Source organism: Salvelinus fontinalis, chromosome 34 (assembly GCF_029448725.1).
Source record: "Salvelinus fontinalis isolate EN_2023a chromosome 34, ASM2944872v1, whole genome shotgun sequence".
Lineage (NCBI taxonomy): Eukaryota > Metazoa > Chordata > Actinopteri > Salmoniformes > Salmonidae > Salvelinus > Salvelinus fontinalis.
Genome location: NC_074698.1, coordinates 10,430,664 through 10,456,854, shown reverse-complemented (window position 1 = coordinate 10,456,854; position 26,191 = coordinate 10,430,664). Strand labels below are relative to the sequence as shown.

At 39.7% G+C, this 26,191-nt stretch overlaps 1 protein-coding gene and 1 non-coding gene across 5 annotated transcripts in view; one reads left to right on the top strand and one right to left on the bottom strand.

Moving 5' to 3' along the window:
* Positions 1 to 5,182: 5,182 nt before the first annotated feature.
* On the bottom strand, positions 5,183 to 5,254 carry trnat-cgu (transfer RNA threonine (anticodon CGU)). Its single transcript has one exon. It is a non-coding gene; the product is annotated as a tRNA-Thr (tRNA).
* A 4,427-nt stretch (positions 5,255 to 9,681) lies between these two features.
* LOC129833063 (axin-1-like) overlaps positions 9,682 to 26,191 on the top strand; it is a 43,455-nt gene continuing 26,945 nt past the window's right edge. The window contains exons 1-2 of one of the 4 annotated variants that reach the window (XM_055897321.1): positions 9,682 to 10,117; positions 19,799 to 19,993. The gene's annotated coding sequence lies outside the window, so the exon portion shown is untranslated. The other 3 variants (XM_055897319.1, XM_055897322.1, XM_055897323.1) reach the window with 3 other exon arrangements.

Below are 26,191 nucleotides of genomic sequence, written 5' to 3'. Positions count from 1 at the left end.
GCATGTGCAGCATCTTACAATGCCTGCAGTTCTACCTCCACTGACTGCTAGTGGAATGCGCACTGTGTTCAGCAATGGGTTAAAATGGCAAATAATCAAAGACATAAAAAAATATTTGACATGATCACTGAAAGTCACTGATCAAAAAGATGAAGTATACCTAACTGTTCCGGAATTGTATATTATACACAGTAATACCTCATGTTGGAAATACTCAAAAAGCTGAGGCAAACAGTTCATTGTTAAAAAGTAGAACTAGCACTTTTTTTTCTTTTTTTTTTTTACAGTGTACAGTAATTCAGTGATCCCAGTCAGCTGGAATTTAACGGGAAAGTGATACACACACAGGGGCTGTGACAGGACCTTGGTGCAAAACAACTTAATTGTGCACTCAAGGCCATCTGTAAGAAGCACAAATTGTAGGCATGACATTATGTGAACTCCCTACCAAACGGCTTGTTCAAGCCAAGGAGATACATTGGTAATGTTAACACAAACAAATATTGAGCAGTGGCTTGTGTTTGTGTCACATGCTCTGAGCACTGAAAGAGTGTGTTCTGGCCTTTGCCTCAGGACTAGGATGGAACAATCTGGGCTTTGAAAGAAGACACGGCTCCTTTCTTTATAGGGAAATGCTAAGAAGTCAAAACTCCCCTGCGTTAATATTTAGAGGAATTTGAACGCCTCCTTACATGTTGTAAATGATGCAAACCTCTCACAATTGATATAAAGCCAATAACCATACTGAATGATGATTTATGCAATACAATCATTATTTATTCATCATTAGAAGCGAGATAACAATTTATAAAATTATAATTTGTCTCCTACCTACAGTACATGTAATACTATTTATAAACATTACACTGTGGACCTATTTGCATATATGACCAATAAACAAAATACAGGTATAACCTTTTCTTTATCCTTAGGCATGAAATTAACAATTTGACAGAGATGTGTACTCTCTCGTTCAAAAGTTTGGGGTCACTTTGAAATTTCCTTGATTTTGAAAGAAAAGCAATTTTTTTGTCCATTAAAATAACATCAAATTGATCAGAAGTACAGTGTAGACATTGTTAGTGTTGTAAATGACTATTGTAGCTGGAAACGGCAGATTTTTTATGGAAATTCTACATAGGCGTACAGAGGCCCATTATCAGCAACCATCACTCCTGTGTTCCAATGGCAAGTTGTGTTAGCTAACCCAAGTTTATCATTTTAAAAGGCTAATTGATCATGCCAGCAGCATACCACCCTGCATACCACTACTGGCTTGCTTCTGAAGCTAAGCAGGGTTGGTCCTGGTCAGGCCCTGGATGGGAGACCAGATGCTGCTGGAAGTGGTGTTGGAGGGCCAGTAGGAGGCACTCTTTCCTCTGGTCTAAAAAAATATCCCAATGCCCCAGGGCAGTGATTGGGGACACTGCCCTGTGTAGGGTGCCGTCTTTCGGATGGGACGTTAAACGGGTGTCCTGACTCTCTGAGGTCATTAAAGATCCCATGGCACTTATTGTAAGAGTAGGGGTGTTAACCCCGGTGTCCTGGCTAAATTCCCGATCTGGCCCTCAAACCATCATGGTCACCTAATAATCCCCAGTTTACAATTGGCTCATTCATCCCCCTCCTCTCCCCTGTAACTATTCCCCAGGTCATTGCTGCAAATGAGAATGTGTTCTCAGTCAACTTACCTGATAAAATAAAAATTAGAAAACCCTTTTGCAATTATGTTAACACAGCTGAAAACTGTTGTCCTGGTTAAATAAGCAAAAAAACAGGCCTTCTTTAGACTAGTTGAGTATCTGGAGAATCAGCATTTGTGGGTTTGATTAGAGGCTCAAAATGACCAGAAACAAAGACCTTTCTTCTGAAACTCGTCAGTCTATTCTTGTTCTGAGAAATGAAGGCTATTCCATGTGAGAAACTGTCAAGAAACTGAAGATCTCATACAACGCGGTGTACTACTTCCTTCACAGAACAGCACAAACTGGCTCTAACAAGAATAGAAAGAGGAGTGGCAGGCCCCGGTGCACAACTGAGCAAGAGGACAAGTACCTTAGGGTGTCTAGTTTGAGAAACAGACACCTCACAAGTCCTCAACTGGCAGCTTCATTAAATAGTCCCCGCTAAACGCCAGTCTCAACATCAACAGTGAAGAGGTGACTCCGGGACGCTGGCCTTCTAGGCAGAGTTCCTCTGTCCGGTGTCTGTTCTTTTGCCCATCTAAATATAATATTTTTATTGGCCAGTCTGAGATATGTCTTTTTCTTTGCAACTCTGCCTAGAAGGCCAGCATCCCGGAGTTGCTTTTCTTTCAAAATCAAGGAAATTTCTAAGTGAACCCAAACTTTTTGAACGGTGGTCTACATTAGCTCATGTTTCAACTTTATTTGTCCCAGAAGGCAATTGGTTTTGCAGCAAGGAGCACATAAGACGTAGAAACATTTTAAAAAAACTTTTGAATCACAAAGATACCGAATGCAAAGGTAGTACATACAATGCTAGTGCATTAGTCATGGGTGGGCAGCCATCAATATAAATATATCAATATTAGCAATAGTACAAAGTAAAACCCAGATAGAAGTTAAGTACCTTATTAAATACATCAAGTCAACATCATCATCATCAAAAATATGCTGACCTAAAACTAAACATAAAAAATGATGATTACATTATCATCATCATCAACATCACCATCATCCTCAGCCCATGTAATGGAATCCAAGACAATAAAGCTAGTTAGGACATTAATCCAAGGGCACTGTGAAATGTATAGAGGGGAAAGAGATGGGTTAGTTTCATCTGATATATATTTTAGTTTAATCTGATATGTATTTTGGTTTAATCTGATATATATTTTAGTTTAATCTGATATGTATTTTGGTTTAATCTGATATATATTTTGGTTTAATCTGATATGTTTTTTAGTTTAATCTGATATGTATTTTATACACCCCCATAAGCACAGCGATAGGAGATCAGTGCAAGAGCAATAAGGATTTTTAGGGGCATTATGATGGTGAAACTGAAACACAAGTGCCCCCAAAAGCCCCTCATTCTCCCTGCGGTGTTACATTTGAACTTCACTGGGCACCACCGTCTGCCACTATTTTGACTATTTATTCTGTCCCAACATAATCACAGTATCATACAAACATACATAAAGTTGGGCTAATTGGTTTTAAGATGAGAGGATGAGTCACAGAAGCGGGACTTTGCGGGCCAGTTGGATTCTATTCAAACTCATCTCGCCCCCAAGATCCCGTGACTGAGATCACACTAAGGCCACCTGACATTCTCATACACATTACAATTACTTATGGATATAATATTACATCATCCTCAGCTTTGGTCCTCAGTTCATTTTCAAAGAGTGCAATTTGTATGTAGGCTATTGCATAACTGACATTGGGTTATGGTCTAGGTAGGGGTTTTGTCTGGCTATAAAAGAGATAACACACATCCACTCACTGTTATTGAGAATGTGTCTGTGTCAGCCTGCTATAATAAATAGTAAATCTAGCTACATCCTACATGACCTACAATAAGGCTGGTTTCATAAGAACAACGGCTTTACAGTAGCCTGTGTATTTCATACAAATGATGTGATTACTGATTATGCAATCCTCATGATTTGAATCACTGTGCAATCCTTGAACGTGTCCTTTCATAAACTACACACTTGATTAGCATCAAGCTGACATTTCTTGTACAATAACTGGATTACAACGTGCACATTAATATCATATTTCTGCAATATACTCCTCTGTATAGAATGTAAAACAACATGTTTTAATATACAGCTCTTGTGTGCGTTTAGTGAATTCACTGGGCGTTAGTTGAGTCCCAGACAGTGTCTGGTGGTCCCTAGAGAGTTCAGGTACTCTCAGACACAATCTGTCTGCTACTCTGAGAGACCACCCCTTGAAAAAAACAGCACATTTAATACGACAACTAATCATGCATACCTAATATCAACACAATAGCATTATCTAAACATTCACAGACAAGTTTAGCGTTCATTGTGCTTTTCAAAATGATCAATAACATAGGCCTATAATTATTAGATAATCGGAGTGACAGCAATAAGAATTCCCCTCACACCTGCTGGCCCTCTCAGCCCTGGTAGACAGACGACATGACAGCCGCTCCGACCTCTCAAGCAAAACATCTTCCGTGTATCATGGACATAACGTCGCTTTAAACTTACCATGATAATATCAGACCAGTCAGCAGGATAGGAAAGAATGACTGTCGGATTTTATGTGTTGTTGTTTCTTTAAGTATCCGTGCTCCTAGTGGTGAGCTCAGCAGTGTCTGGCGGACTTGACTCAATGCATTCAAATAAAATCTCGATACCAGCGCCTCAAACATTGCTTCATGGTCACGCCACGAGGTAAGAGAGGCGGTGTTGCAGTCTCAAAAACAGACAACAGCAATAGGGCATTTATCCAAATAAATGTGTTTTTGTTGTTAATTATAGGCTGTTGAAATCCAAAAAAAACATTCTAGGGGGGGTCGTATCAGAGTCAGTTATGGCGTTGTCCTGCGTTGTTGTCTGCAGCTATTGGGGGGAAAGTTTGGCATATGCTAGGCCCACTGTAAATTGAATTATGAGTTTTATTTTCGTAAAACTATTATACAAATATTGAAACTGGGAATTGCATTCCTCGAAGTCCATGGAGCGTCACACTGTTTTGTGCGTTTATGGTGCCCAGAACAGGCGCGTCAAGAGGTTTTCACAATAATACTAATGATGAAAGGGTTTGAAAATGCAGATGATATGGGATGTAACAAAAACAAAACATTGCGTTGTTTTATAAAATTCTTACAAAAGTCCCCATGTCTCTTTTAAAATATGAATATATTGCGCAATTTAGCACACTAATTTAGTCAGTTGCTGCCTATATGTCACGTTTCACTCTTAGGTAGCTACAATGTTATGTACTTATTCATTGTAAAGGAAAGATTGTGTAGACGCATTAAAAACATTAGTGTTTGCTGCCCCCTATTGATGTCCCACACAATTTTTCAAAAGTAATGTAAGCAGTCGAAGTGAAAATCAACACAAATATGACTGTTGTTGTGGCTAATCACGCTTTCTATTATAAATTCTATTTCGAGTACGGAAATGGTACATTGATTTTTGATTTAGCAGGAATGGCATTGATAATCTCCTAAAAGGCACGGACGGGGTTCGAACCCGCGATCTTCGGTTTACGAGACCGACGCCTTACCACTTGGCCACCGCGCCTGCGCTGGTTAGCGCATGAAAGAGTGTTCCATATCTCATATAGACGAAGTAGTATGTGTTACACAGCTATCTCGTGGCGATCCTATGCAGTTAAATTCCCCTGAAAATTTTTAATTTAGAAGAAAAAAAAATTCATGTCTTATGCCGTGTGCATGTATTTTGGTCTATGTTCTACACTCAAACTATTTAAATTGGAAATAGGTCATGTTTTGTTTAAGACAGAAGTAACACACATTCAGTTTAAAGGGAGTAGCTAGTAGGGCCCCTACCAATGCATGTCAAATATAATGTATTTTAGCATAGGCCTATTTAAATGAACTGTTACTTTGGAAGTGACATTGGGTGTGAGTAAAAAAAAAAGAATGAGAAAAATAAAATGTTTCGCATGAACCACAGGGGGAGGCTATTACACTGCACTGTCTTTCAAAACTTCACAAGACTCGCTAGTACACACACGCACGCACGCACACACACTCAATTTATGAAATATACAGATCAATTAAAATTATTATTCAAACAGCTTTTTACATTTAAATGACCCTTCAAAAATCTGATATTCAATCAGGTTTTCGTTGTTGCAGACATGGGACACATTTGTCACAACATTTTAAGCATGACCAAGCTAGTAATGTAAAATGAATGTAGTTGCGAATGTAGGTGCAGTGAAATGTGTTGTTTTACAAGGTCAGCCATAGTATTACGGCGCCCTTGAATGTCTTGTTCAAGGGCACATTGACAGATGTTTCACCTCGTCGGCTCAGGTATTCAAACCAGCTACCATCCGGGTTACTGGCCCAACGTTAACACGTCTGTAATTTTCGTCCATTCAAACTGTGCTCAAAATTCTTATTGAGGCCTAAACGGGAATGCAGAAACGACAAGACGCCTAAGCAGAAATGCAATATAATCTGTGAGAAAAAAAATGTTTTGTTAACGGGATCTGTGAAAAAAAAAACGTTTTGTTAACGGCAGTATGTGTTCTGTGCTGTTGCCGATGTGTTCTTAGAGGCACAGATGGTTTGGTCAGCTGAGTTACACCAGTTGTTTTACTGGGTCCTTTAATCTTCTCTGTCTGTGGGTTCTTCGACAGTGGGAGTAGGCTTCAGTCCTACAGCCTGGAGGGAGGAATAAACAAACACCTTTGGGAGAGAGGAGAGAGAGAGAGAGAAAGAAAGGAGACAGACTGCTAGTGATGGGGGAGGGGAGAGAGTCATGAGGCAGGAAATGTAAGCATGAGATGTATCCTTATTTTCAGACTGTTAATTGCAGAACACTGGGAACCGAAGGACTAACATTCAAATTGGATTGCCTGTTCTAGGGGGGAAATGTTACATTGTTACTGAGGGTGTATGGTTATAGAAATACAAATCTGTATTTTAGAATACTGCAGATATATTTATGTGTTATTTCTAAGTCTACAGGGAAAATGCACCCCGGAAAAGGAAACGAGTTGAGCTGCTCTACAGTATTGATATGGATAGTCAGTACATTTGTATTGCCTCTACATTTAGTGATACAATATGCATGAGGCTGGTGGAGCTCTCACTATCTTCTTCTTCCCCGAAACCTCAGAGAGAAATGCTTGCCTTAGGGCTTTCATTTGATCAGATATCCTAGGGGTTGTTTCAAAGGCTTTCCAAAATGAACAAGACTCATTACCATTGGGAATGAGGCAGTGTTGAAAACCAACAGATGTTGTGGATGAAACCTTGACCTGCTTATCCCTAATCGTCAGTACCTAGAGACGAACAAAAGCTTGCTCTGTTTTATGTTAAACTATTCTTGAGGTTTGCTGGTGCTAACAATGTATTTATTCAACTAGTGTTATTTTTTATGCTTAGTAAGTATAGCAAGCAACTATACTGAGCCATATTTAAAACAAACATTTAAAAGTTGAAATGAAAAAAGTAAATCTAAAAGCACGCAATGAAAAAGATGAGTTGTGTTTAGTTTGTCTTTGCTTGCTACATCACGGCACAGCCATGGCAAACGTAAATGGAACATCCACCACAGCTAATGAAGTCCCAAATAGTTGTAATTGTTTCGGAAGTAACATTAGCAGAGTGATTTGAGAAGGACAATGGAAATGCAATATGTCATGATGCAATGTTCAGGACACAAATGATTTGAATGAGCTCTGCTCCTGCCATAGTGTCTATGACATACAGAATGTGTCCGTCAAGATTAGTTGTGGAGGGTGTCTATTGTTTGTTTCCGTTGCTCATTCTTTTGTTTCTGACTGAATTGTAGGTTGAGATTCAAAGTGACTGCAGCTGCTGGCTGCTACTTTGTCCCCTGTTGATCATCGGTGGAATTTCATTGTGCGCGGTTTATCTCAGGGTTCCATGTTCTGTAGTCTGGGGATGCTGATAGGTGCAGGGCTGCCCAGTTAGTGAAATGAGGTGGAAACAACACCAATAGTAGGAGATTATTTGTTGGTTCACAGGAATTGTGAAATCCATAAATACAGGTTATACATTGGTGAAGCGTGGAAAGTTATGGAATTTGTGGATTACAATAATCATCAACCACAACCCAAAGCATTTCTATGAGGGCTAAATGATTCTCCTTGAGCTAAAAAATACTATTGTGAAAACAATTAAAATTGGTAACAAATCTGTAGCTCACTAACCAAATTCGGTATAAGAATGTCACTTGTATACTGAGGATGGATCTTATTGTATTCAGTAGTGACTACCCACAGACGTCAATACATTTGAGTCATTCTTATCCAGAGTGACTGCGCACATTTTTGTACTGGTCCCCTATGGGAATCAAACCCACAACCCAGGCATAACAAGCTCCGTGCCCTACCAACTGAGCCACACAGGACCCTCAGTCAACATCTATTCCACGTTGGTTCAACGTCCTTTCATTGAAATGACACGGAAACAACGTTGATTCAACCAGTGTGTACCCAGTGGCTAGAATCAACCAACACACAAGTTGGGTTATTCTTACTTTTCTGCTCTGCCAGGCCCTTATTATAAATGCCAAGCACATACACCTATAACATCCAGAATATATCACACTCTCCAGTAGCCAGAGCTCAAGATTCTGTCCAGAGCTCAGTTGGTACAGAAAATGAGGCTCTGGCCTTGGACATCCTGATCAACACAGGAGGACATTCATCCTAGCAGTCCTTACCAGCCATATTCCCACGGGGGGGACCAGGGTTCAAATCCCACGGGGGGACCAGGATGAATATGTATGAACTTTCCAATTTGTAAGTCGCTCTGGATAAGAGCGTCTGCTAAATGACTTAAATGTAAATGTAATATCCATTGCACTTCTGTTGATAGGATTTTGTTCAGTGACTTTAACTAGGCTTTACTGCCCATTATGGATGAAGAACAAAGGCCGCAGAACATCTAGTCTTTATAGTAAAGAACAGGTATCTGAGGCATGGAGAATGTAGGGGAACATTTGAAATGAGACAAACAATGGTGCCTGCGCTCGTGTTTGAATCTTTATGACAAGAAATTGTATCCTTGAAACTAAAATAGTATGGAGTTTGTAATGTCATACAGCATTGATTCCGTAAATCCGTAAACAGAATCGTAAATCAATTCAGTTGTAAACCCTGAGAGCTATTTCTTAGCCTGAAATTTCAACATTATGAGGCATTTTTATTCATGTGGTGAAACACCAAGAAGCTCACTTTCTCCCTCCGAGAATAAGACAACTATTTAATGTGGCTATCTTTTTAATAATGCATTGCTCCTTGTTATAGACACACTGGCCAAACTGCTCTTTGATAAGCAGCGCTTGTTTTTCTGTTCATGAGGGGAAATATGGGAGTGAGTGTGTCCATGAAAACACAGTCGGCTTCAAATGAGAAATCCACCACTATGGAATATTACCTGATACACGCACAGAGTACAATATAAAACACTTGTGTGGCCAGAAGTCTTAGCACTTGTAGTTTATTTTGTCCAAACTGAGGTCTTTGAGTGTTTGTCTCTGTGGTCGTACAATGTAGATGTCTTCATTTGTGTACGTGGCGGGGTAATGTTTGCTTTGTATTTTTGCCGTAGTGGATCTGTTTGACGAGTCTCTCTGATGTAGTGAGGACGTCATAGTCAGAGAATGTGCAGATAATGCTGGAAGGTGGCAATACGAACAAAATCAAACACGATATAGAGAGGACAATATGTTCCTAACACACCCATGCACACACAGACTATTTTGTAAAATGTGCATCTACTATAATGGTCACATCCACCAAATGAAAGATTTGTAGACTGAACTTTGGCGCTGGATTTTTTTCTTCTCTAATCCATCTGTTCAGGTAAAAATACAAAAAAATGTCAGGCAAAACTTTCAATCAAATTTCCTCTCTGTAGGTCTGCGTTCCCCTGGGGGGGCGTCAGAGAGAATCTGCAGAATAAGAAAAAAATAGGACAAAATACTTGTGTCCATGACAACTTACAACTCATCTTCGATGAAGAGCGAGATAAATCAAATCTTTCTCCCCAAGCCAGGACTTGACTGCTCCAACATCTCACCCCTCCCGAACATGAATCCCGGCTCTCCTTGATACCACTGGTCAGCTGTTTGTCCTATGGTGCTCTCTTCTTTTTAAGAGTTACATGTCTTTGAGTGTTGTAGCTTCTTCTTGTTTTCTATTACAGATGCTGGCCAATGTGCCCGAAGGAGCGAAAAGAGAACCACTGAAATCAAGCGAAAATCTGAAAGTAAAATTTGTGTTAGTGTGGCGCAATCAAGGCAAATGCAAGTGGCAGGCGACACCATGGATGTTCGTTGGGGTAGTGTGAATGGAAAATCGGTCATTGTGGGAAGGGTTTGCTAAATCTGACCCTGGCTGCTACAAGACAAGCAAGTGTGAAATTCATATGAAAGGTAAGCAGCTGATAACGCTATACAACAAAGGCAATAATCATCTCTCCCCCTTTTCCCCAATGTTCTTTTCAGCTCTCTCATCTGCCTATACTTCTTCTCAGTGGCTGTTGTGTGTTTTGTGGCATTTCGCAATCTTCACTATCCATTAAACACATCCTAGCTTTGATCTAAAAAGAACCAAACTTCAGGTTTTATAACAAAGCACTGCTATTTCCACCACTCTCCATGGCTAGAGAGTTTGTTTTTTAACCAGACTGGATGAAACCAGACTGGATTGCGGAAGAGGACTCCGTTCAGCTTTGTTTGTTCAAAGCCACTTTCATTTTTGTAATTGTCTCCCCTAAGTCTCATCGCAAACTGTGATCATATCCGCTAATAGTAAGTGGGCTATTTCTAATGTTTACCCAGCAATTAGGAGCAAGTCGCTCATGCCTGCGGGATCTGTTGCTATAGTTACAATAGGATTCTGCAGACTATCATCTGGTCCTCGCATCCTCCAATGGGGTTGCAGTGAAGAAGCTGCAACATGAAGTAAAGATGCACATCTTTCAGCAATCCACTAGTAAGAAACAGAAACAGGTTCATGAGTATAAGAAAGTAGTCTAGAGTGGCAAGCAGGCGACTGCGCCCAGTCATGGCGGACCAGAGAAATCAGAACCGACGACACACTCAGCAGGAGAGCCAGGTGAGAGCATCGACCATTTTGAGTCTTAACTGGTTATTGCACGAAAAAAAGTACTTTACGGAACAAAAAAAAACTGTGACAGTAAACAAGATTAGCCTTAACATCGAGTCACCGACCATTAAAGAGGGAAACGAGTCATGTGAGTGGGGTGTCAGAATGGATGAAGAGCATTGTCAGGATGAAAGCAAAAAAAATGTAGTCAAAGGCCTCAGAATTGTTTTGGTTTCAAAAGGCGCGATCATAGAACTCCAGCTGAGCCCTTGTTTACTTACGATATGTTTTTTTGCTCTCGATTTTTGTACATCGGAAGAACAACAAAGTCGGGATTGGTTGGATCAAGCGTTTGTGTCTCTAATACCTTTGTTATCCGTAAAATATGTGACTGAGACTGTACGGGTGACAACAAATTGGCCTAGATCAATCAAAGTCCTCTAAATCTCATTACTCGGAACATCTGACAGAAAGATGTATTCAATAGACTCTATTGAGGAGCTTTGAATTCGGCCTTCCACACATCAAAGGCCTCAGTGCTGAGATACATTTTTGTTTGGAATCGCTATTTTTTGGAGAAAAAGTAGAAATGTGGTCAGCGAATGTGCGGCGAGGTAAAGGAGAGCGGCCAATGCTTCTTGTTTTGAGCTGCCCCCCTACCAGGCGGCATATGAGCCTGTCGATATGGCGGTTTGATGTCAGTCAGAAAAGAAGAACCCCCACAACAATCACAGAGGGGGCCGGGACGGAGAGACAAGAACAGAGTAAGAGAGGGGAGAAAGGAAAGAACCATCGACAGATGAACTCAGTCGTGATTAAAGATGGCGGCTCCGCATACCGCAGATTGCGTAGCGCGGGACGTGATCCATAGCAAGACAACCGGAGCAGTCTGCATTTCAGCAGAACAAAAACAAGCATCGCGTAGCAAGGTAAATTCAAATGGAGGTGGTAGTTATGCTGTCTGCACAGTTTTGAACCGTTGAGAGCGATGGCTGCTTTTGCATTGTTTATCGCTCCATTTCTTTGTCATTTCGAAACAGTTTCCATTTTTTCTTTCCCAGATGATCTTGCTACTGTCACGGGCCTCCTTGTTTGCCAAGGCAGAGCACATCAATTGTTTTGACTGCTTGAAGTGCATCCCAAGCCCAAAATACTGGGCATAATGACAAGCTTTCATGCCTAATTTCATGTGCATTTGTCCAACCCAACAGATCTTCTATGATCAGAGGACTTTCGCCATTGGGTGCATGGCCATCGCTGTATGTCACTTCAGGGTTCCATTCCATAACAAACATAAAGCAGCCTGAATATGTAGTTATATTATATGCATGTTTCGAAGAGTAGAAACTATAAGTAGTAATATAAACTCAAGACGGCAAATCATTTAATCCTATGTGCCTATTCCACTCTTGGGTTTGTTAGCCACGATATATTCAGCAATGACAAAGAACATCAGCAGGACTCCAGAATACATTTTCTGACAGTCTTTCGGGTATTGCTCTTTTAAGACGTTCAAACACTAAAAAGAGCAGCCTATCAATACACCAAAGAGACACTTTTTTCTTTTAAGTCCCTTCTATTCAAGTAGCTTAATTATTCTTGACCAAAGCTTGACCAAAGCTTGACCAAAGCTTGCACTGTGGTTCACAGTATCCGCAGCTGGGAAAAAAACACTCAGCCGCTGAAAACATTTGTGCGTGTTTTATTTCATTGAGTCTTGTTCCGTACTTTTTTAATAAGAACCTTGAGACAAATACATCTTTTTTTTATCGCTTTTGTTCTTATGCAAACTTCATTTTTTTGTGAGTGACTTGAAAACGACTGGTTTTGAAACCTGATACCGCCGTGTGTGTACAAAGAAGTAGAGCATTCATTTTAATGTATAGATGGGCTATTGTCAAGTGAAGAGGCCTCTCCAGAGATAAGCCTATTTCAAGCAAGGCCTACAAGGGAGTGAAAATCCACATTGGCAGCTGGAACAAAAGGCAATAGAAAAGAAGACCTGGGGATGTATTAAGTTGTTAAGATTATTCCATGAAAGGAAGCTTGCATCATTCAATTAGATGATTGCAGATTTTTTTGTTGTTGTTGATTGCCATCATCTTTTATCCTGTCACGAAGGAGAGGAAACACAAAACATTCTGATGAAGGTGATTTTTAATTCTTCGTCATTCTTCGTCTGTATTTTAACCTCAAAACCACATCATTTATCTTGGTTATCCTGATTCAGTCCAATGATAATGCAAACAAATTAATCACATCAAGTAACAAATGTGAAATGAAGGATTTATTCATGTATATTAAGAAAAAATGACGGTGTATCCATTGTATGTATGCTTCGTCCATCCATCTCTGCATCTTAAAACTGTTCCTAGTGCAGCTAGAATGGTGGCAATTACTATATTTGCAGAAGTATTGAGTCGATGCCTATTTCGAAATGCCTATTTCCTATTTCGATGCTCTCTCTACAGCCAACAGTGGTTCTCCAGAGCAGTGTGAAAGGAAGTCAAAGGAACATCTGCAGGTCTCATTACTGTTCCCTCTCAATCTCAATCGGCCGTTATGGCTGTCATTGCCTGTTTATTGAAAGCTTGAGCCGCATATTATTCAGTCACGGCCACTGAAATAGTTTGAACAGAACTTGAGCATTTGGAATGGGTACATGAATTAGTGACATACAGCTGAGAGATCGGAATGTCTTTTGTCTTCGTTCCTGCTGATTAGGATGTACGAGTGATTGTCCAGCATGTCCTCAAAGGAAGTAAGAAACTCAGAAATAAAAAGCAATGAATCAAGTAAGTAGGCTTAAGTGTAAAGTACATGTGCACAGTATCCTAAACTGGGTCGTAAATGCCATACACAAAATAGGAGTTTATGTGTCTGGACTTTTGGCAAAGTGGTATATAGCATGTTGGGTTGGCAAGCGTCATGTTATTGCAGATCCCATTCTCAGTACTATCCACATTTCTACAGCAGTGAATAATGTGTGACATACTGAAGTCATTTCGAGAAATAACTCTGCAGTCAGTAAATTATCCCAAAAAGGAGTGAAATTGCAAAAGAAAGGCATGCCCGTTGTTGCTTCAATACATTTCATGAGCTGATATTCTGGGATGTGACCTTTAACATAGTCACTGTCAAACTTGCACATTGGTCGTTTTTCCCCTCACCAATGAGACTTTACTGTCTTTAAGCAAACACAGCTCTCAGATGTGCAAATGAGATAAAATGGGCAGGCCCATGGGAGAGCCCTGAGGTTTATTTTGGATTTACAGGAAATGTATCTGGAAAATAAGAAGCTAAGCAATCTTAAGGAGAGGAAGTGAGGAGGAGGAGACGAAATTGAAATACCACTTGCTATGCAGAAAGCTCATTTCATTCCATCATGGTCTAAGACAGTGCATGAATTCCCTGCGTGGCCCAGGCTCCATTCTTGTGTGATATAACTCACTGGAGGGATCCCTGTAGAAGCATTTTCATCTGCTGTAGGTGAGCAGATGGCTGGGTCACAGACAATGGAGAACATGAAAGACACTTAGAGGCCTGGTTACCTTATCATCTTCGGCAGCTGTGAATTGCAGCACAGGAAATCAAGTGCGCCATAGCCCATAGGTGGCAAATGTTTAAGCTGCTGTTAATTCAGATATGAACATTTTGACTTCTGGTCGATGAGACATAAATAAAGATGGAGTATTCCATTGCGTGTGCCTGTTCGTTCTATTCACTTGTAACACAATGGATCTTAGTTCAGTGAATATTTGACTATGGGCTCAATTCAATCAAGCTCACATTGCAGTAGCATAAACATGCTTTTCCACATTAGGTCCCCCCCCATACAGGTAAATGTTTACAATTTTCAAAACAAGACTTGTAGTCTTTGGTGGAGAAAAAAACAATCCAATTCTATGTCCGGTCTGATTGAATCACAAGTTTTACTTGGATTTTTCCACTAATGCTAAAAGGCCTCATGTTAAATTATAACTCAATTCATAACACGTACTATGTTGACGGTAAAGCAGTAGGATGATTAATTGTCCATGAATATTCTCTTGCAATAAAGCAGTATGGTATTTTGCATGCACAGCACAGCAACTTTGTAAACCTTGTACTTTGCACACCGCATGCATTCAATATGTTGATACTATACCAACAGATAATACATATTACTTGGACCGGTACAATGAATTGAAGGAACCATCCATGGGTATAATATAAACATTGCATTATTGTACCCAAGGGTTTCTCTCCTGATAATTCAGAGAGGAAGACAAATTAAAGCATAGCTGAAACCAAGATATAGTCCTCTGTATTGCATCACTTTGTATTGTTTCACGTGTACAGAAGAATCATCAATATTTGAGACATAATTGAACAAAGGCATTCAAAAGGAAATCCTTCTTATGTACAGTATATGTCCCTGTTTTAGGAGCTAACTACCACCATGATGTAATGATGTCAGGTTAATGTGTAACGTAGAGGGTATGATAGGGTTGGGATTACCACTCTGATGTCCTGACCTCCTTACTTATGCTATGCTCTAGCTCTGCTACATGCAATGATAGGATATTTGACCATTTAACTGTTTGTTGATCTTAAAGTGATTATATTACAAGCACCAAAAGGCTACATTTTTCCAATTATACTTATGAGAATAATGTGTAATATTGTTATGTGAAGTTATGTGAATACTTATAAAGGAAGGGACATCATTAGTTATAAGTGGAGATAGTTGGATGGCATGGTGTCAATAAGAAAGAGAGAGCAAGTGCTTGGTTAATGAATGTGTTTTATTTGGTTAGATAATAATACACTGCAGTGGATGACATCATTGTACACTATGGGATCTATTTTGACAAACTAACCTCTAACATAAATCTAAGCGCACTCAAGTTGTGGGTGTGTCAGAAATATTTGGGCTATTTTGACAGCGGGAATTATGAGCGCAAGTTGTAGGTGTTATGAGGGCTTGACCACTCACTGGCCAATGAAAAACTGCTCCGAAGCTTTTTGTGGTTGATTTAAATAGTGTATTTACGGTGTTTGGTGTTCTGTTGTCATAAACTCCGGCGGGAGAAAATGTATGTTCGTCCTATCCGTGAAAGATAGGGCTACTAGTTTATTAAATAACATAGAGTATAAATAACATAGGGTAGTAACACTATAATAGTCCTAGTTATAACACATTTTTATGTATCCACATTTTCCTTTTGACTTTAAAAAAAGATAATATCCTTCAATATGGGAATGTTGCATTAACATTTCGGTAGCCTATAGCCCAAATTGCATTGCATATCCGAACAATAGACATTGCCTTCCAAATGTTATAATAAGATTAGCCTACCTTCGCAGTGATATGGCCTGTATGGTGACTTTGTCATGTGAAGAATTTTACAGGTAAACAAACACACAAACAGTCAAATATTAGTCTCCCTATAGGCAGAGGGGTGGGTTTCCTCCCACAATGTATCCACCTAGGGTCAGGATTACCAGACTATGCAAATATTAATACAATAGCGGATTCAGCAACACGGACAACAATCAGAATTCCTGCAATTTGACATCAGCAGAGGGCAGTGTGGAAGATTCATTTTTCAACAAAATGATAAACGAGAAACAAGCAGACTTTTTAACAACTTGATGTTTCTAAATAGGCTTCCTACACATAACAACTTGATGTTTCTAAATAGGCTTCCTACACATCACTACTTGATGTTTCTAAATAGGCTTCCTACACATCACTACTTGATGTTTCTAAATAGGCTTCCTACACATAACAACTTGATGTTTCTAAATAGGCTTCCTACACATCACTACTTGATGTTTCTAAATAGGCTTCCTACACATCACTACTTGATGTTTCTAAATAGGCTTCCTACACATAACAACTTGATGTTTCTAAATAGGCTTCCTACACATCACTACTTGATGTTTCTAAATAGGCTTCCTACACATCACTACTTGATGTTTCTAAATAGGCTTCCTACACATAACAACTTGATGTTTCTAAATAGGCTTCCTACACATAACAACTTGATGTTTCTAAATAGGCTTCCTACACATCACTACTTGATGTTTCTAAATAGGCTTCCTACACATCACTACTTGATGTTTCTAAATAGGCTTCCTACACATCACTACTTGATGTTTCTAAATAGGCTTCCTACACATCACTACTTGATGTTTCTAAATAGGCTTCCTACACATCACTACTTGATGTTTCTAAATAGGCTTCCTACACATAACAACTTGATGTTTCTAAATAGGCTTCCTACACATCACTACTTGATGTTTCTAAATAGGCTTCCTACACATCACTACTTGATGTTTCTAAATAGGCTTCCTACACATCACTACTTGATGTTTCTAAATAGGCTTCCTACATATAACAACTTGATGTTTCTAAATAGGCTTCCTACACATCACTACTTGATGTTTCTAAATAGGTTTCCTACACATCACTACTTGATGTTTCTAAATAGGCTTCCTACACATCACTACTTGATGTTTCTAAATAGGCTTCCTACACATCATTACTTGGTATTTCTAAATAGGCTTCCTACACATCACTACTTGATGTTTCTAAATAAGCTTCCTACACATCACTACTTGATGTTTCTAAATAGGCTTCCTACACATCACTACTTGATGTTTCTAAATAGGCTTCCTACACATCACTACTTGATGTTTCTAAATAGGCGTCCTACACATAACTACTTGATGTTTCTAAATAGGCTTCCTACACATAACAACTTGATGTTTCTAAATAGGCTTCCTACACATCACTACTTGGTATTTCTAAATAGGCTTCCTACACATAACAACTTGATGTTTCTAAATAGGCTTCCTACACATCACTACTTGATGTTTCTAAATAGGCTTCCTACACATAACAACTTGATGTTTCTAAATAGGCTTCCTACACATCACTACTTGATGTTTCTAAATAGGCTTCCTACACATCACTACTTGATGTTTCTAAATAGGCTTACTGACATCTTTCATTCAATGGGCATCGCACGTGTCTAAAGTTTTTTTAAGGGAGCTGGACATAAATATTATCCAAAAACTGCTCGCAAAAGTGATATTTTAATATAACATTGGTGATATGCTATTCTATTGATTAGGATACCGGGTGCCTCCGCAGGCTAAATCCATGCCATAGACAACAGCCATACTGCTGAGACCAGCTTTTAGTCTGTCTTTAATACCCCCACAGCGCTGCCTGAAATTGGCACTTTAGCGTACGTTTTTACGGACACACCTCAAATATTTCCACCCCTCCCTCCTCAGCGCAAGCGAGCTGATATAAAACAGGTAAATTACCGACCCTGGCACAATCGTTTGAAAAGATCAGAGTGCCTGCTTTGGAATTGCAAAAATATTGTGCATTTGAGAATTGTGCTGGGTTAACGGCAGCCAAAAATAGAGCCCTACACCTTTAAGAGGCTGTCATCGTGACATGTGCTGTGTCACGTACCATTCTGTTCTTTAGCCGGGTTTATGGTCAGGGATGCCCTTGAAAGCTAGTTAATGCCACTTGAGACAGATAGACTGTGACATGGTGTCATGATTTTAAAGGTCAAGGAGAGACCATTAAACTCCCTAAGTATATGGTAATGGTGGTACGTAAAAATCTCTTGCCACCCCAAACTTGATGTGCACCCCATCTTTATTTTTGTTACTGCACTGTGCTTTCCCTTGCATATCAACTGTATATTCCAACCAAACCTTGTAAGGCAGATGACAAGATTTGCCATACCTGCAAAGCAATTGTGATTTCGTATAACTCAACGGTTTGTTGGACCTTCACTGTACCTTTGCTGCTGAGAAATTGGCATTGGTCAGAAAAGTTAGACTGATGCCGGTTATACTTGTGATTACACACTCAGTGGAGTTTTCCTTATTCAAACTTGTTCTGAGGGCAGCTCTGCCTTGAGGGGAGGACAGAAGACAGCCCTTACTGTCAATAACACACCCACCCCTCACTAGCTTGTCAGCTGCCTTGTAGAGGGGGCAGGTACTAGCAGCCTGCACCTGTCATGTCATTTGTCAATCAGTCCCAAGGCCAATCAACAGGTAGCTGATTGGCATCTACAGCTGCCAGTCGCAATCCCTACACATCATAGTAGAGGAAAACTGCCAAACACAGCTGTCAAATGATTCTAATAGTTTGCTCTATGGGGGGAACATGATGTCCATACGTTATGTGCAGACATCGATATAATGTAAAATGAACGTGGCCACAAGCCAAATAAAATTGGGGGGTTAACGATGATTTGAAGGCAGCTTCAATGGCTTTATGTAATACTTTATGCAAGACTGACCATAATTGCAAAGGTAGTTCCTCAATCTGTGTAAATCGTATCCATTCGCTTGGCATTACGCCCAAACTTCTCAGTTTTTTCTCTTGCTGGTGAGCTGGTGTTGAGCTGAATTGGTATTCCCTGGAATCCCGGAGGCCTGGGGTTTGTTCGCCGTGGGGGGCCCAGCGATCAAATCCAGGGCCCAGGAAGGCCAGGGAGAGGGCTGTATGTGCAGCTGCTGATGGCATCTGATGGGAGATCTGCTCTGCCGTTTCCATTCAATTGGGGAGCACTGCTACACACCTTGTGTTATTATTCACCAGGTTATGGTAATGTCGAAATAGCCCCTTATCTGGATGACAGTGCTACATAGCTGAGAAATATTGAAATAAACACAGTCTTGAGTTAAAAAGGGGTAGGGGGCTTCTGCACAGCAGTACCTCTCCTTCAAGGTGCTGTTTCTGGCAGGTTTTAGATATTATTTTGAGATGCTGGTTTATTCTATAAATAATGGCATAAATTAATTTGATGTTAATGCATTTCTTCAATTTCTATTTGAGTGAGGTGTCAAAACGTTGAAAAATAAAAGCACAAGTAAAATTTTCATTGGCATTTCACATCCTCAGAGCGTTGTTGTCAAATTGAAAATATTTTATATTTGGTGATAATGCAACCAAATGTTTTCTTGTTCCTCTGTTTCAGAACCGAATGGATAAAAAATACATCCTGGTATGGCAAGATTCTCCATGGGCAGGCACCTTCATTTTGCTAGTATTGAGAGAGATGTCTTTACTGGCACCTGATTTATCCAATGAGATTGCAATGGGAGCCTCAGCAAATGGGTGTCAAATTGGAGGAGAGGAATCCATCAAACAATGGAGTAACGTTTTACTAAAGGTAAGGCATGTTGCTTTACATAATTAAGAAATATTTTCTTATTTTATTTCAGAACTTGTGGCATTTTTCAATATGGAGCCTATTCATTATGTTATGTCTCCAGTCACATGGGCCTGCAGCCTAAGACTTGAGCTCTTATTTATAATGAGACACAGATGTCAGGCAGATACCGTATGTCTGTGAGCAGTGCTGCATGTCCTCCTCTCTTCATCATCATCATATAGAACAGGCCATGGTTAGGTGGGGTCTTTCAAATGGTTTTCTTCACCGAGAGAATAGAGCATCCTATTACTAGCACACCACTCTGCTGCTCTTTCTGTATCTCTTCTGAACAGATTTCTTGGAAATGTTATACACACCGCACACTGCTTGCTGTGCAGTCATATGTAGACACTCCATGTAGACACTCCAGATAATAAATGCTTATACCACGGCAATGTTTGATTACTCGTTTCTGATTGGCTTGAAGGGCATTCTAGAGTGTGCATTATTTCCCTTTGGCGCACAGTAGAATTTTGAAAACAAAAGTGAATTGAAAACATTAATGGCATTGTTGAATTTGATTTTCATAATAGAAAGCTAGGATTGATGGTTTGGTTAGCTAAACTAGGAATACTGTTTGATTACCATCTAGTAAACTTGCTAGCTATTTCAGTGGATGTTAAACACATTTCTAGCAGCAAAATAACACGTCTCGTGGCAAATGTGTTCAATTTCAGCCATGGTATAAAAGGGACAATCAACTCATTGCTCGATGCGTTCTCTGGAAAATAATGCAACTCCGTGGAAGGTCAGTTCCACTCCGCCAGTGTGTCGTTCATTAGTTTCCATAGAATGCATAGCCTCTTATCCCTTACATAATGAATACATGTACATGTGTCATAGAGGAGGTGTGATTAGTGCAGGGGCACTGCACTCCAAGTCACTCTATGTTGACAGACAATTCCTCTAGTCAGCCATGCTGTGTCATTTGAGACCTCTGGCATGCTGTGTGCCCTTGTGGCTACAACGGTTGAATAATAGTGCACTTGAATGCTACTGCAAAGGCTTCGTCAGGACATTTTCACAGAGGCAATTCTCTATAGGGGGAGAGAGATAGTTCAGACTTAAAGAAATGTATGTCACTGTAGTTTACAACTTGTCCTCATTGTTTATGGCTGATTCCAGCATGATGGAAATTACATTTGCATGAAAAATCAACAACTTTAATGTCTCACAGAAGGGACAAACAAAATATAAATGAAATGTTTCATGTGTGTGTCTACAGTACCCCTTAGGGTGAGCGTACATCCCCTAAAAGTGGACTTCTAAATATTGGCATGTTGGAGAAATAAAGATAAGAAGTGTTATGTATGTTAAATTAAATGGACACACTTTTTGGGGAGACTGATAATGCGCATCCCGATTGGCACAGTGGTCTAAGGCACTGCATCGCAGTGCTAGCTGTGTCACTACAGATCCTGGCTCGATCCCAGGCTGTGTCGCAGCCGGCTGCAACTAGGAGACCCATGAGGTGGCGCACAATTGGCCCAGCATTGTCCGGGTTAGGCCGGCCGGGTTGTCCTTGTCCCATCGCACTCTAGCGACTCCTGTGGCGGGCCGGGCCCAAGGCACGCTGACACTGTCGCCAGCTGTACGGTGTGGCTGGCTTCCGGGTTAAGCGAGCATTGTGTCAAGAAGCAGTGCGGCTTGGCGGGGTTGTGTTTCGGAGGACGCCCGGCTCTCGACCTTCGCCTTTCCCGAGTCCGTACGGGAGTTGCAGCGATGGGACAAGACTGTAACTACCAACTGGATATCACAAAAAAGGGGTAAAAAATATAACAAAAATAATAATAAAAACAAACATATCTACAAGCTGCCTGAATAGAATACAAGGCCAGGCACCACCCTTTTAAAAAAACTTTAAACATATACAGCTTCCTCCAGTGTTAGTTATGAAGATGAGATGTTAATGAAGCAATACAGACCCGTTGAATGTAGACAGAAATATAAGATGTTTTTGTATAAAAAAAAACTGAAATATTGTAACAAAATATGCACATGAAACAATATTCATGTGCTTATATTGCCGATCCACTTTTTTCCATTTGAAAAAGACAAACAAATTGTTGATACACTCTTCTCACCTTTCTATCTAAAAAAACAGCACTGCATTCATTGTATGAGTAATCAGAATATATTTTCCAAGAGAATCTTATCTAGAACACATCATTTTCAAGATATCAACAATTACTTCAGGGCAAGTCTGAAGAATACTTCTCAGAACAAGCAGTCAAAATGTGGTGAAATCACAAGCTTCTGAAGCTAAGATATGATACATCAATATCCATCACATCCACAACCGTTATGGATGTTAAGGATATCATTGCGCTGAAAAAAGATACTCATAATGAAATGTAAGAAATAGACCATTTTAAACCTTGTTGAAAGTTGGCTTTACAGAGAAAGTTTCAAGATGATCCAATGTATGGTGCATATTTTACAACATAAAATCCTGGATGGATGTTACATTGCCTGTCCCAGTCACCCCACTATCTTTATAAGATAGTAGAACATAAAATAAAACTTTGGTCTGTATTGCTTCATTAACATCTTCATAACTAACACTGGAGGACAGCTGTGGGTGGAAGAATAAGCTCTGTGAGCCCTTTCTGAAAAGCTTTTTTTGAGACTTGGCAGCCTACTCTGTAATGGTCCAAATTCAGGCAATTTCCTACATAAACTGGTCAAATGAAGCTTGAACTCAAACGTATAGAATAATTATCAACGTGGTTTCATTTGGAAACGACTAACTTTATTTGTACATGCTCAGGTTGACCTTCCCACAGAATCACCCGTATCTTATTTGTATTGCATAGTGGTGTATTTTGAAGCACACCATTGTGGCATAAAATCTGCACTTCAAAAGAATATAACAAGAATTTAACCTTCATACAACTTATTTCTCAGAGAGTCTTTCGTATTTGTCCATCTTACTTTAAAAAACAATAAAAAATGAATTGACCTGATAAGAAGAGTCAAAGAAAAAAAGGATGAGGTCACTGAATTCTCAGAAGAAGATGGCTCCAGGCCAATCATATAAAGTAGATCAGTTACAGTACATGACACACACCTTACTGTTGTTAAATTTTTTTGCCATTGGAGGTGAAAGAGTTTATGAACAAGAAAAGATACTGTAACTTGAGAAATACCAGCAAATAGCTTGAGCAAGGTCAAAGTACATTTGTATTTTGCAAGTGCACACAAAAATTCAGCCCGATGAGAAGTTATTTTGAAACTTTTTTTTTCGTCAAAATCATTATTTTTGGTTGACAAAATCATTAATTGAATAAAAATGACAGTTGAAGTCGGAAGTTTACATAAACTTAGGTTGGAGTCATTAAAAGTGATGATCCTAACTGACCTAAGACAGGGAATTTTTACTAGAGTTAAATGTCAAGAACTGTGAAAAACTGAGTTTAAATGTATTTGGCTAAGGTGTATGTAAACTTCCGACTTCACCTGTACACCTTAGCCAAACACATTTAAACACAGTTTTTCACAATTCCTGACATTTAATCCTGGTAACAATTCCCTGTCTTAGGTCAGTTAGGATCACCACTTTATTTAAAGAATATGAAATGTCAGAATAATAGTGGAGAATGATTTATTTCAGCTTTTATTTCTCTCATCACATTCCCAGTGGGTCAGAAGTTTACATACACAATTAGTATTTGGTAGCATTGCCTTTAAATTGTTTAACTTTGGTCAAACGTTTCGGGTAGCCTTCCACAAGCGTCGCACAATAAGTTTGGTGCATTTTGGCCCATTCCTCCTGACAGAGCTTGTGTAACTGAGTCAGGTTTGTAGGCCTCCTTGCTCGCACACACTTTTTCAGTTCTGCCCATACATTTTCTATAAGATTGAGGTCAGGGCTTTGTGATGGCCACTCCAATACCTTGACTGTGTTGTCCTTAAGCCATTTTGCCACAACTTTGGAAGTATGCTTGGGGTCCATTTGGAAGACCCATTTGTGACCAAGCTTTAACTTCCTGACTGATGTCTTGAGATGTTGCTTCAATATATCCACATACTTTTCCTACCTCATGATGTCATCTATTTTGTGATGTGCACCAACACCTCCTGCAGCAAAGCATCCCCACAACATGATGCTTCCACCCCCGTGCTTCACAGTTTGGATGGTGTTCTTTGACTTGCAAGCCTCCCCCTTTTTCCTCCAAACATAACGATGGTCATTATGGCCAAACAGTTCTATTTTTATTTCATCAGACCAGAGGACATTTTTACAAAAAGTACGATCTTTGTCCCCATGTGCAGTTGCAAACTGTAGTCTGGCTTTTTGATGGCGGTTTTGGAGCAGTGGCTTCTTCCTTGCTGAGCGGCCTTTCAGGTTATATCCAATACAGGACTCGTTTTACTGTGGATATAGATACTTTTGTACATGTTTCCTCCAGCATCTTCACAAGGTCCTTTGCTGTTGTTCTGGGATTGATTTGCACTTTTCAAACCAAAGTACGTACATCTCTAGGAGACAGAACGCGTCTCCTTCCTGAGCGGTATGACGGCTGCGTGGTCCCATGGTGTTTATACTTGCGTACTATTGTTTGTACAGATGAACGTAGTACCTTCAGGCGTTTGAAAATTGCTCCCAAAGATGAACCAGACTTGTGGAGGTCTACAATTTTTTTCTGAGGTCTTGGCTGATTTCTTTTGATTTTCGGGACCACTTTTGGCTCCTGAGTGATACTTTCAGAACTACTGGCTAAAAGGTATACAAAAGTACACAGAGAATCTCTATAATAAAATGTTTCTTGAAGCACATACAGTCATATCTAACCTCAACCAGGTTACAACAACACTGGGTGTAACTAAGTATACCTCAAGATCTTGTTTACTCTGATCCTTTTACACAACACCAGGACCTCCAATTCTTGAAGGGCTGCACATATGCCAGATTTGTGTTGGCTCATTCAGTTGCAGTGCAGGTGTAAAATCCCCCCTAAAATATAATGTAGTTGAAAAATATGTACAGTCAGTCTCTGTACTTTTTGAATGATCTAATCTAATCAAACCATCAAGACCAGTAATGGCTTTCTGCATTCCAATGGCCTTTGATCTCAGTACAGTAAAGCCTTGAGATTACAGACCTGATTGTTTGCAGGAATGTGCAGCTAGTTTGCAGGTCTAGATCAACACACAACGTGTGATACACAGTCAAAACACACATTGCCCTTGCAAATATACATTCCAGTAAAAATAAATGTTAATTCTTACTCCCTTGTGTATTTCTTAAAGGGGGCAAAAGATTCGAATAGCAAGTTGAAAGGCACCTGCATGAACTTTTGTCGAAGCATTTCTCTCCTTTGGTCAGGTGGAGGAATACAATCACAGGCATACCTTTGATCTTTATCTCTTTACAAGCTGTGAGAAGGGAGCTAGACGAGTTAAAGAGTACCATCATACCACCCTGCATTTCTCTTTGGTAAACCCCGACAGAGCTGATAGAATTAAATGATAAGATACAATAATTCATTGGCTGTTGTAATGTCGTGGACATATGGTGATAATAGACCTCTCTCTGGCTCTCTTCTTGTGTGACATTCAAGGTAGATAAACTGCACTCCACATTCATATTCCCTGTGTGTTGATATTGATGTTTCACGGACATTTTCAAAGTGAACTAACTACAGTACAGTGGCAGCAGGCGAACACAATTACTCCATTCTTCTTCATTCTGGTGCCAGCCGTATACATAAAAGAACAGGGGGAAAGGACAACCACATTAAATTATTACTTGCCTTTTTGAATCTATATTCTCAAAACAGTTCCTTGGCAACAGTTCTTGTGAAAATATTGTAAATAGCATTCCTATAGAGACAGGTGGTCTACTGTCTCTTATTGCCACATCATCTGCTTTTACATGCGGCATTGTTCCTCTCCTTACAAATGTTATGTTTATCTCTGTAAGAATATCGCTTATCATTTTTTCTCCCTGATATGAGCGTTTTCATTTGACCCTTTCTGCCAAAGGATTTCCAAATAACGGTATAGATGTAACGTTATCATTCTAGGCTTTTGATTTGTTTAGATGGTTTGATCAGGTTGTCTTTATTGTCATCAATACATGTGATCAATTATATTGTCGTCTGGGTAGAGAAAGCCTAGCTACAACTATAGAATATTTGAAGAGAATGCACA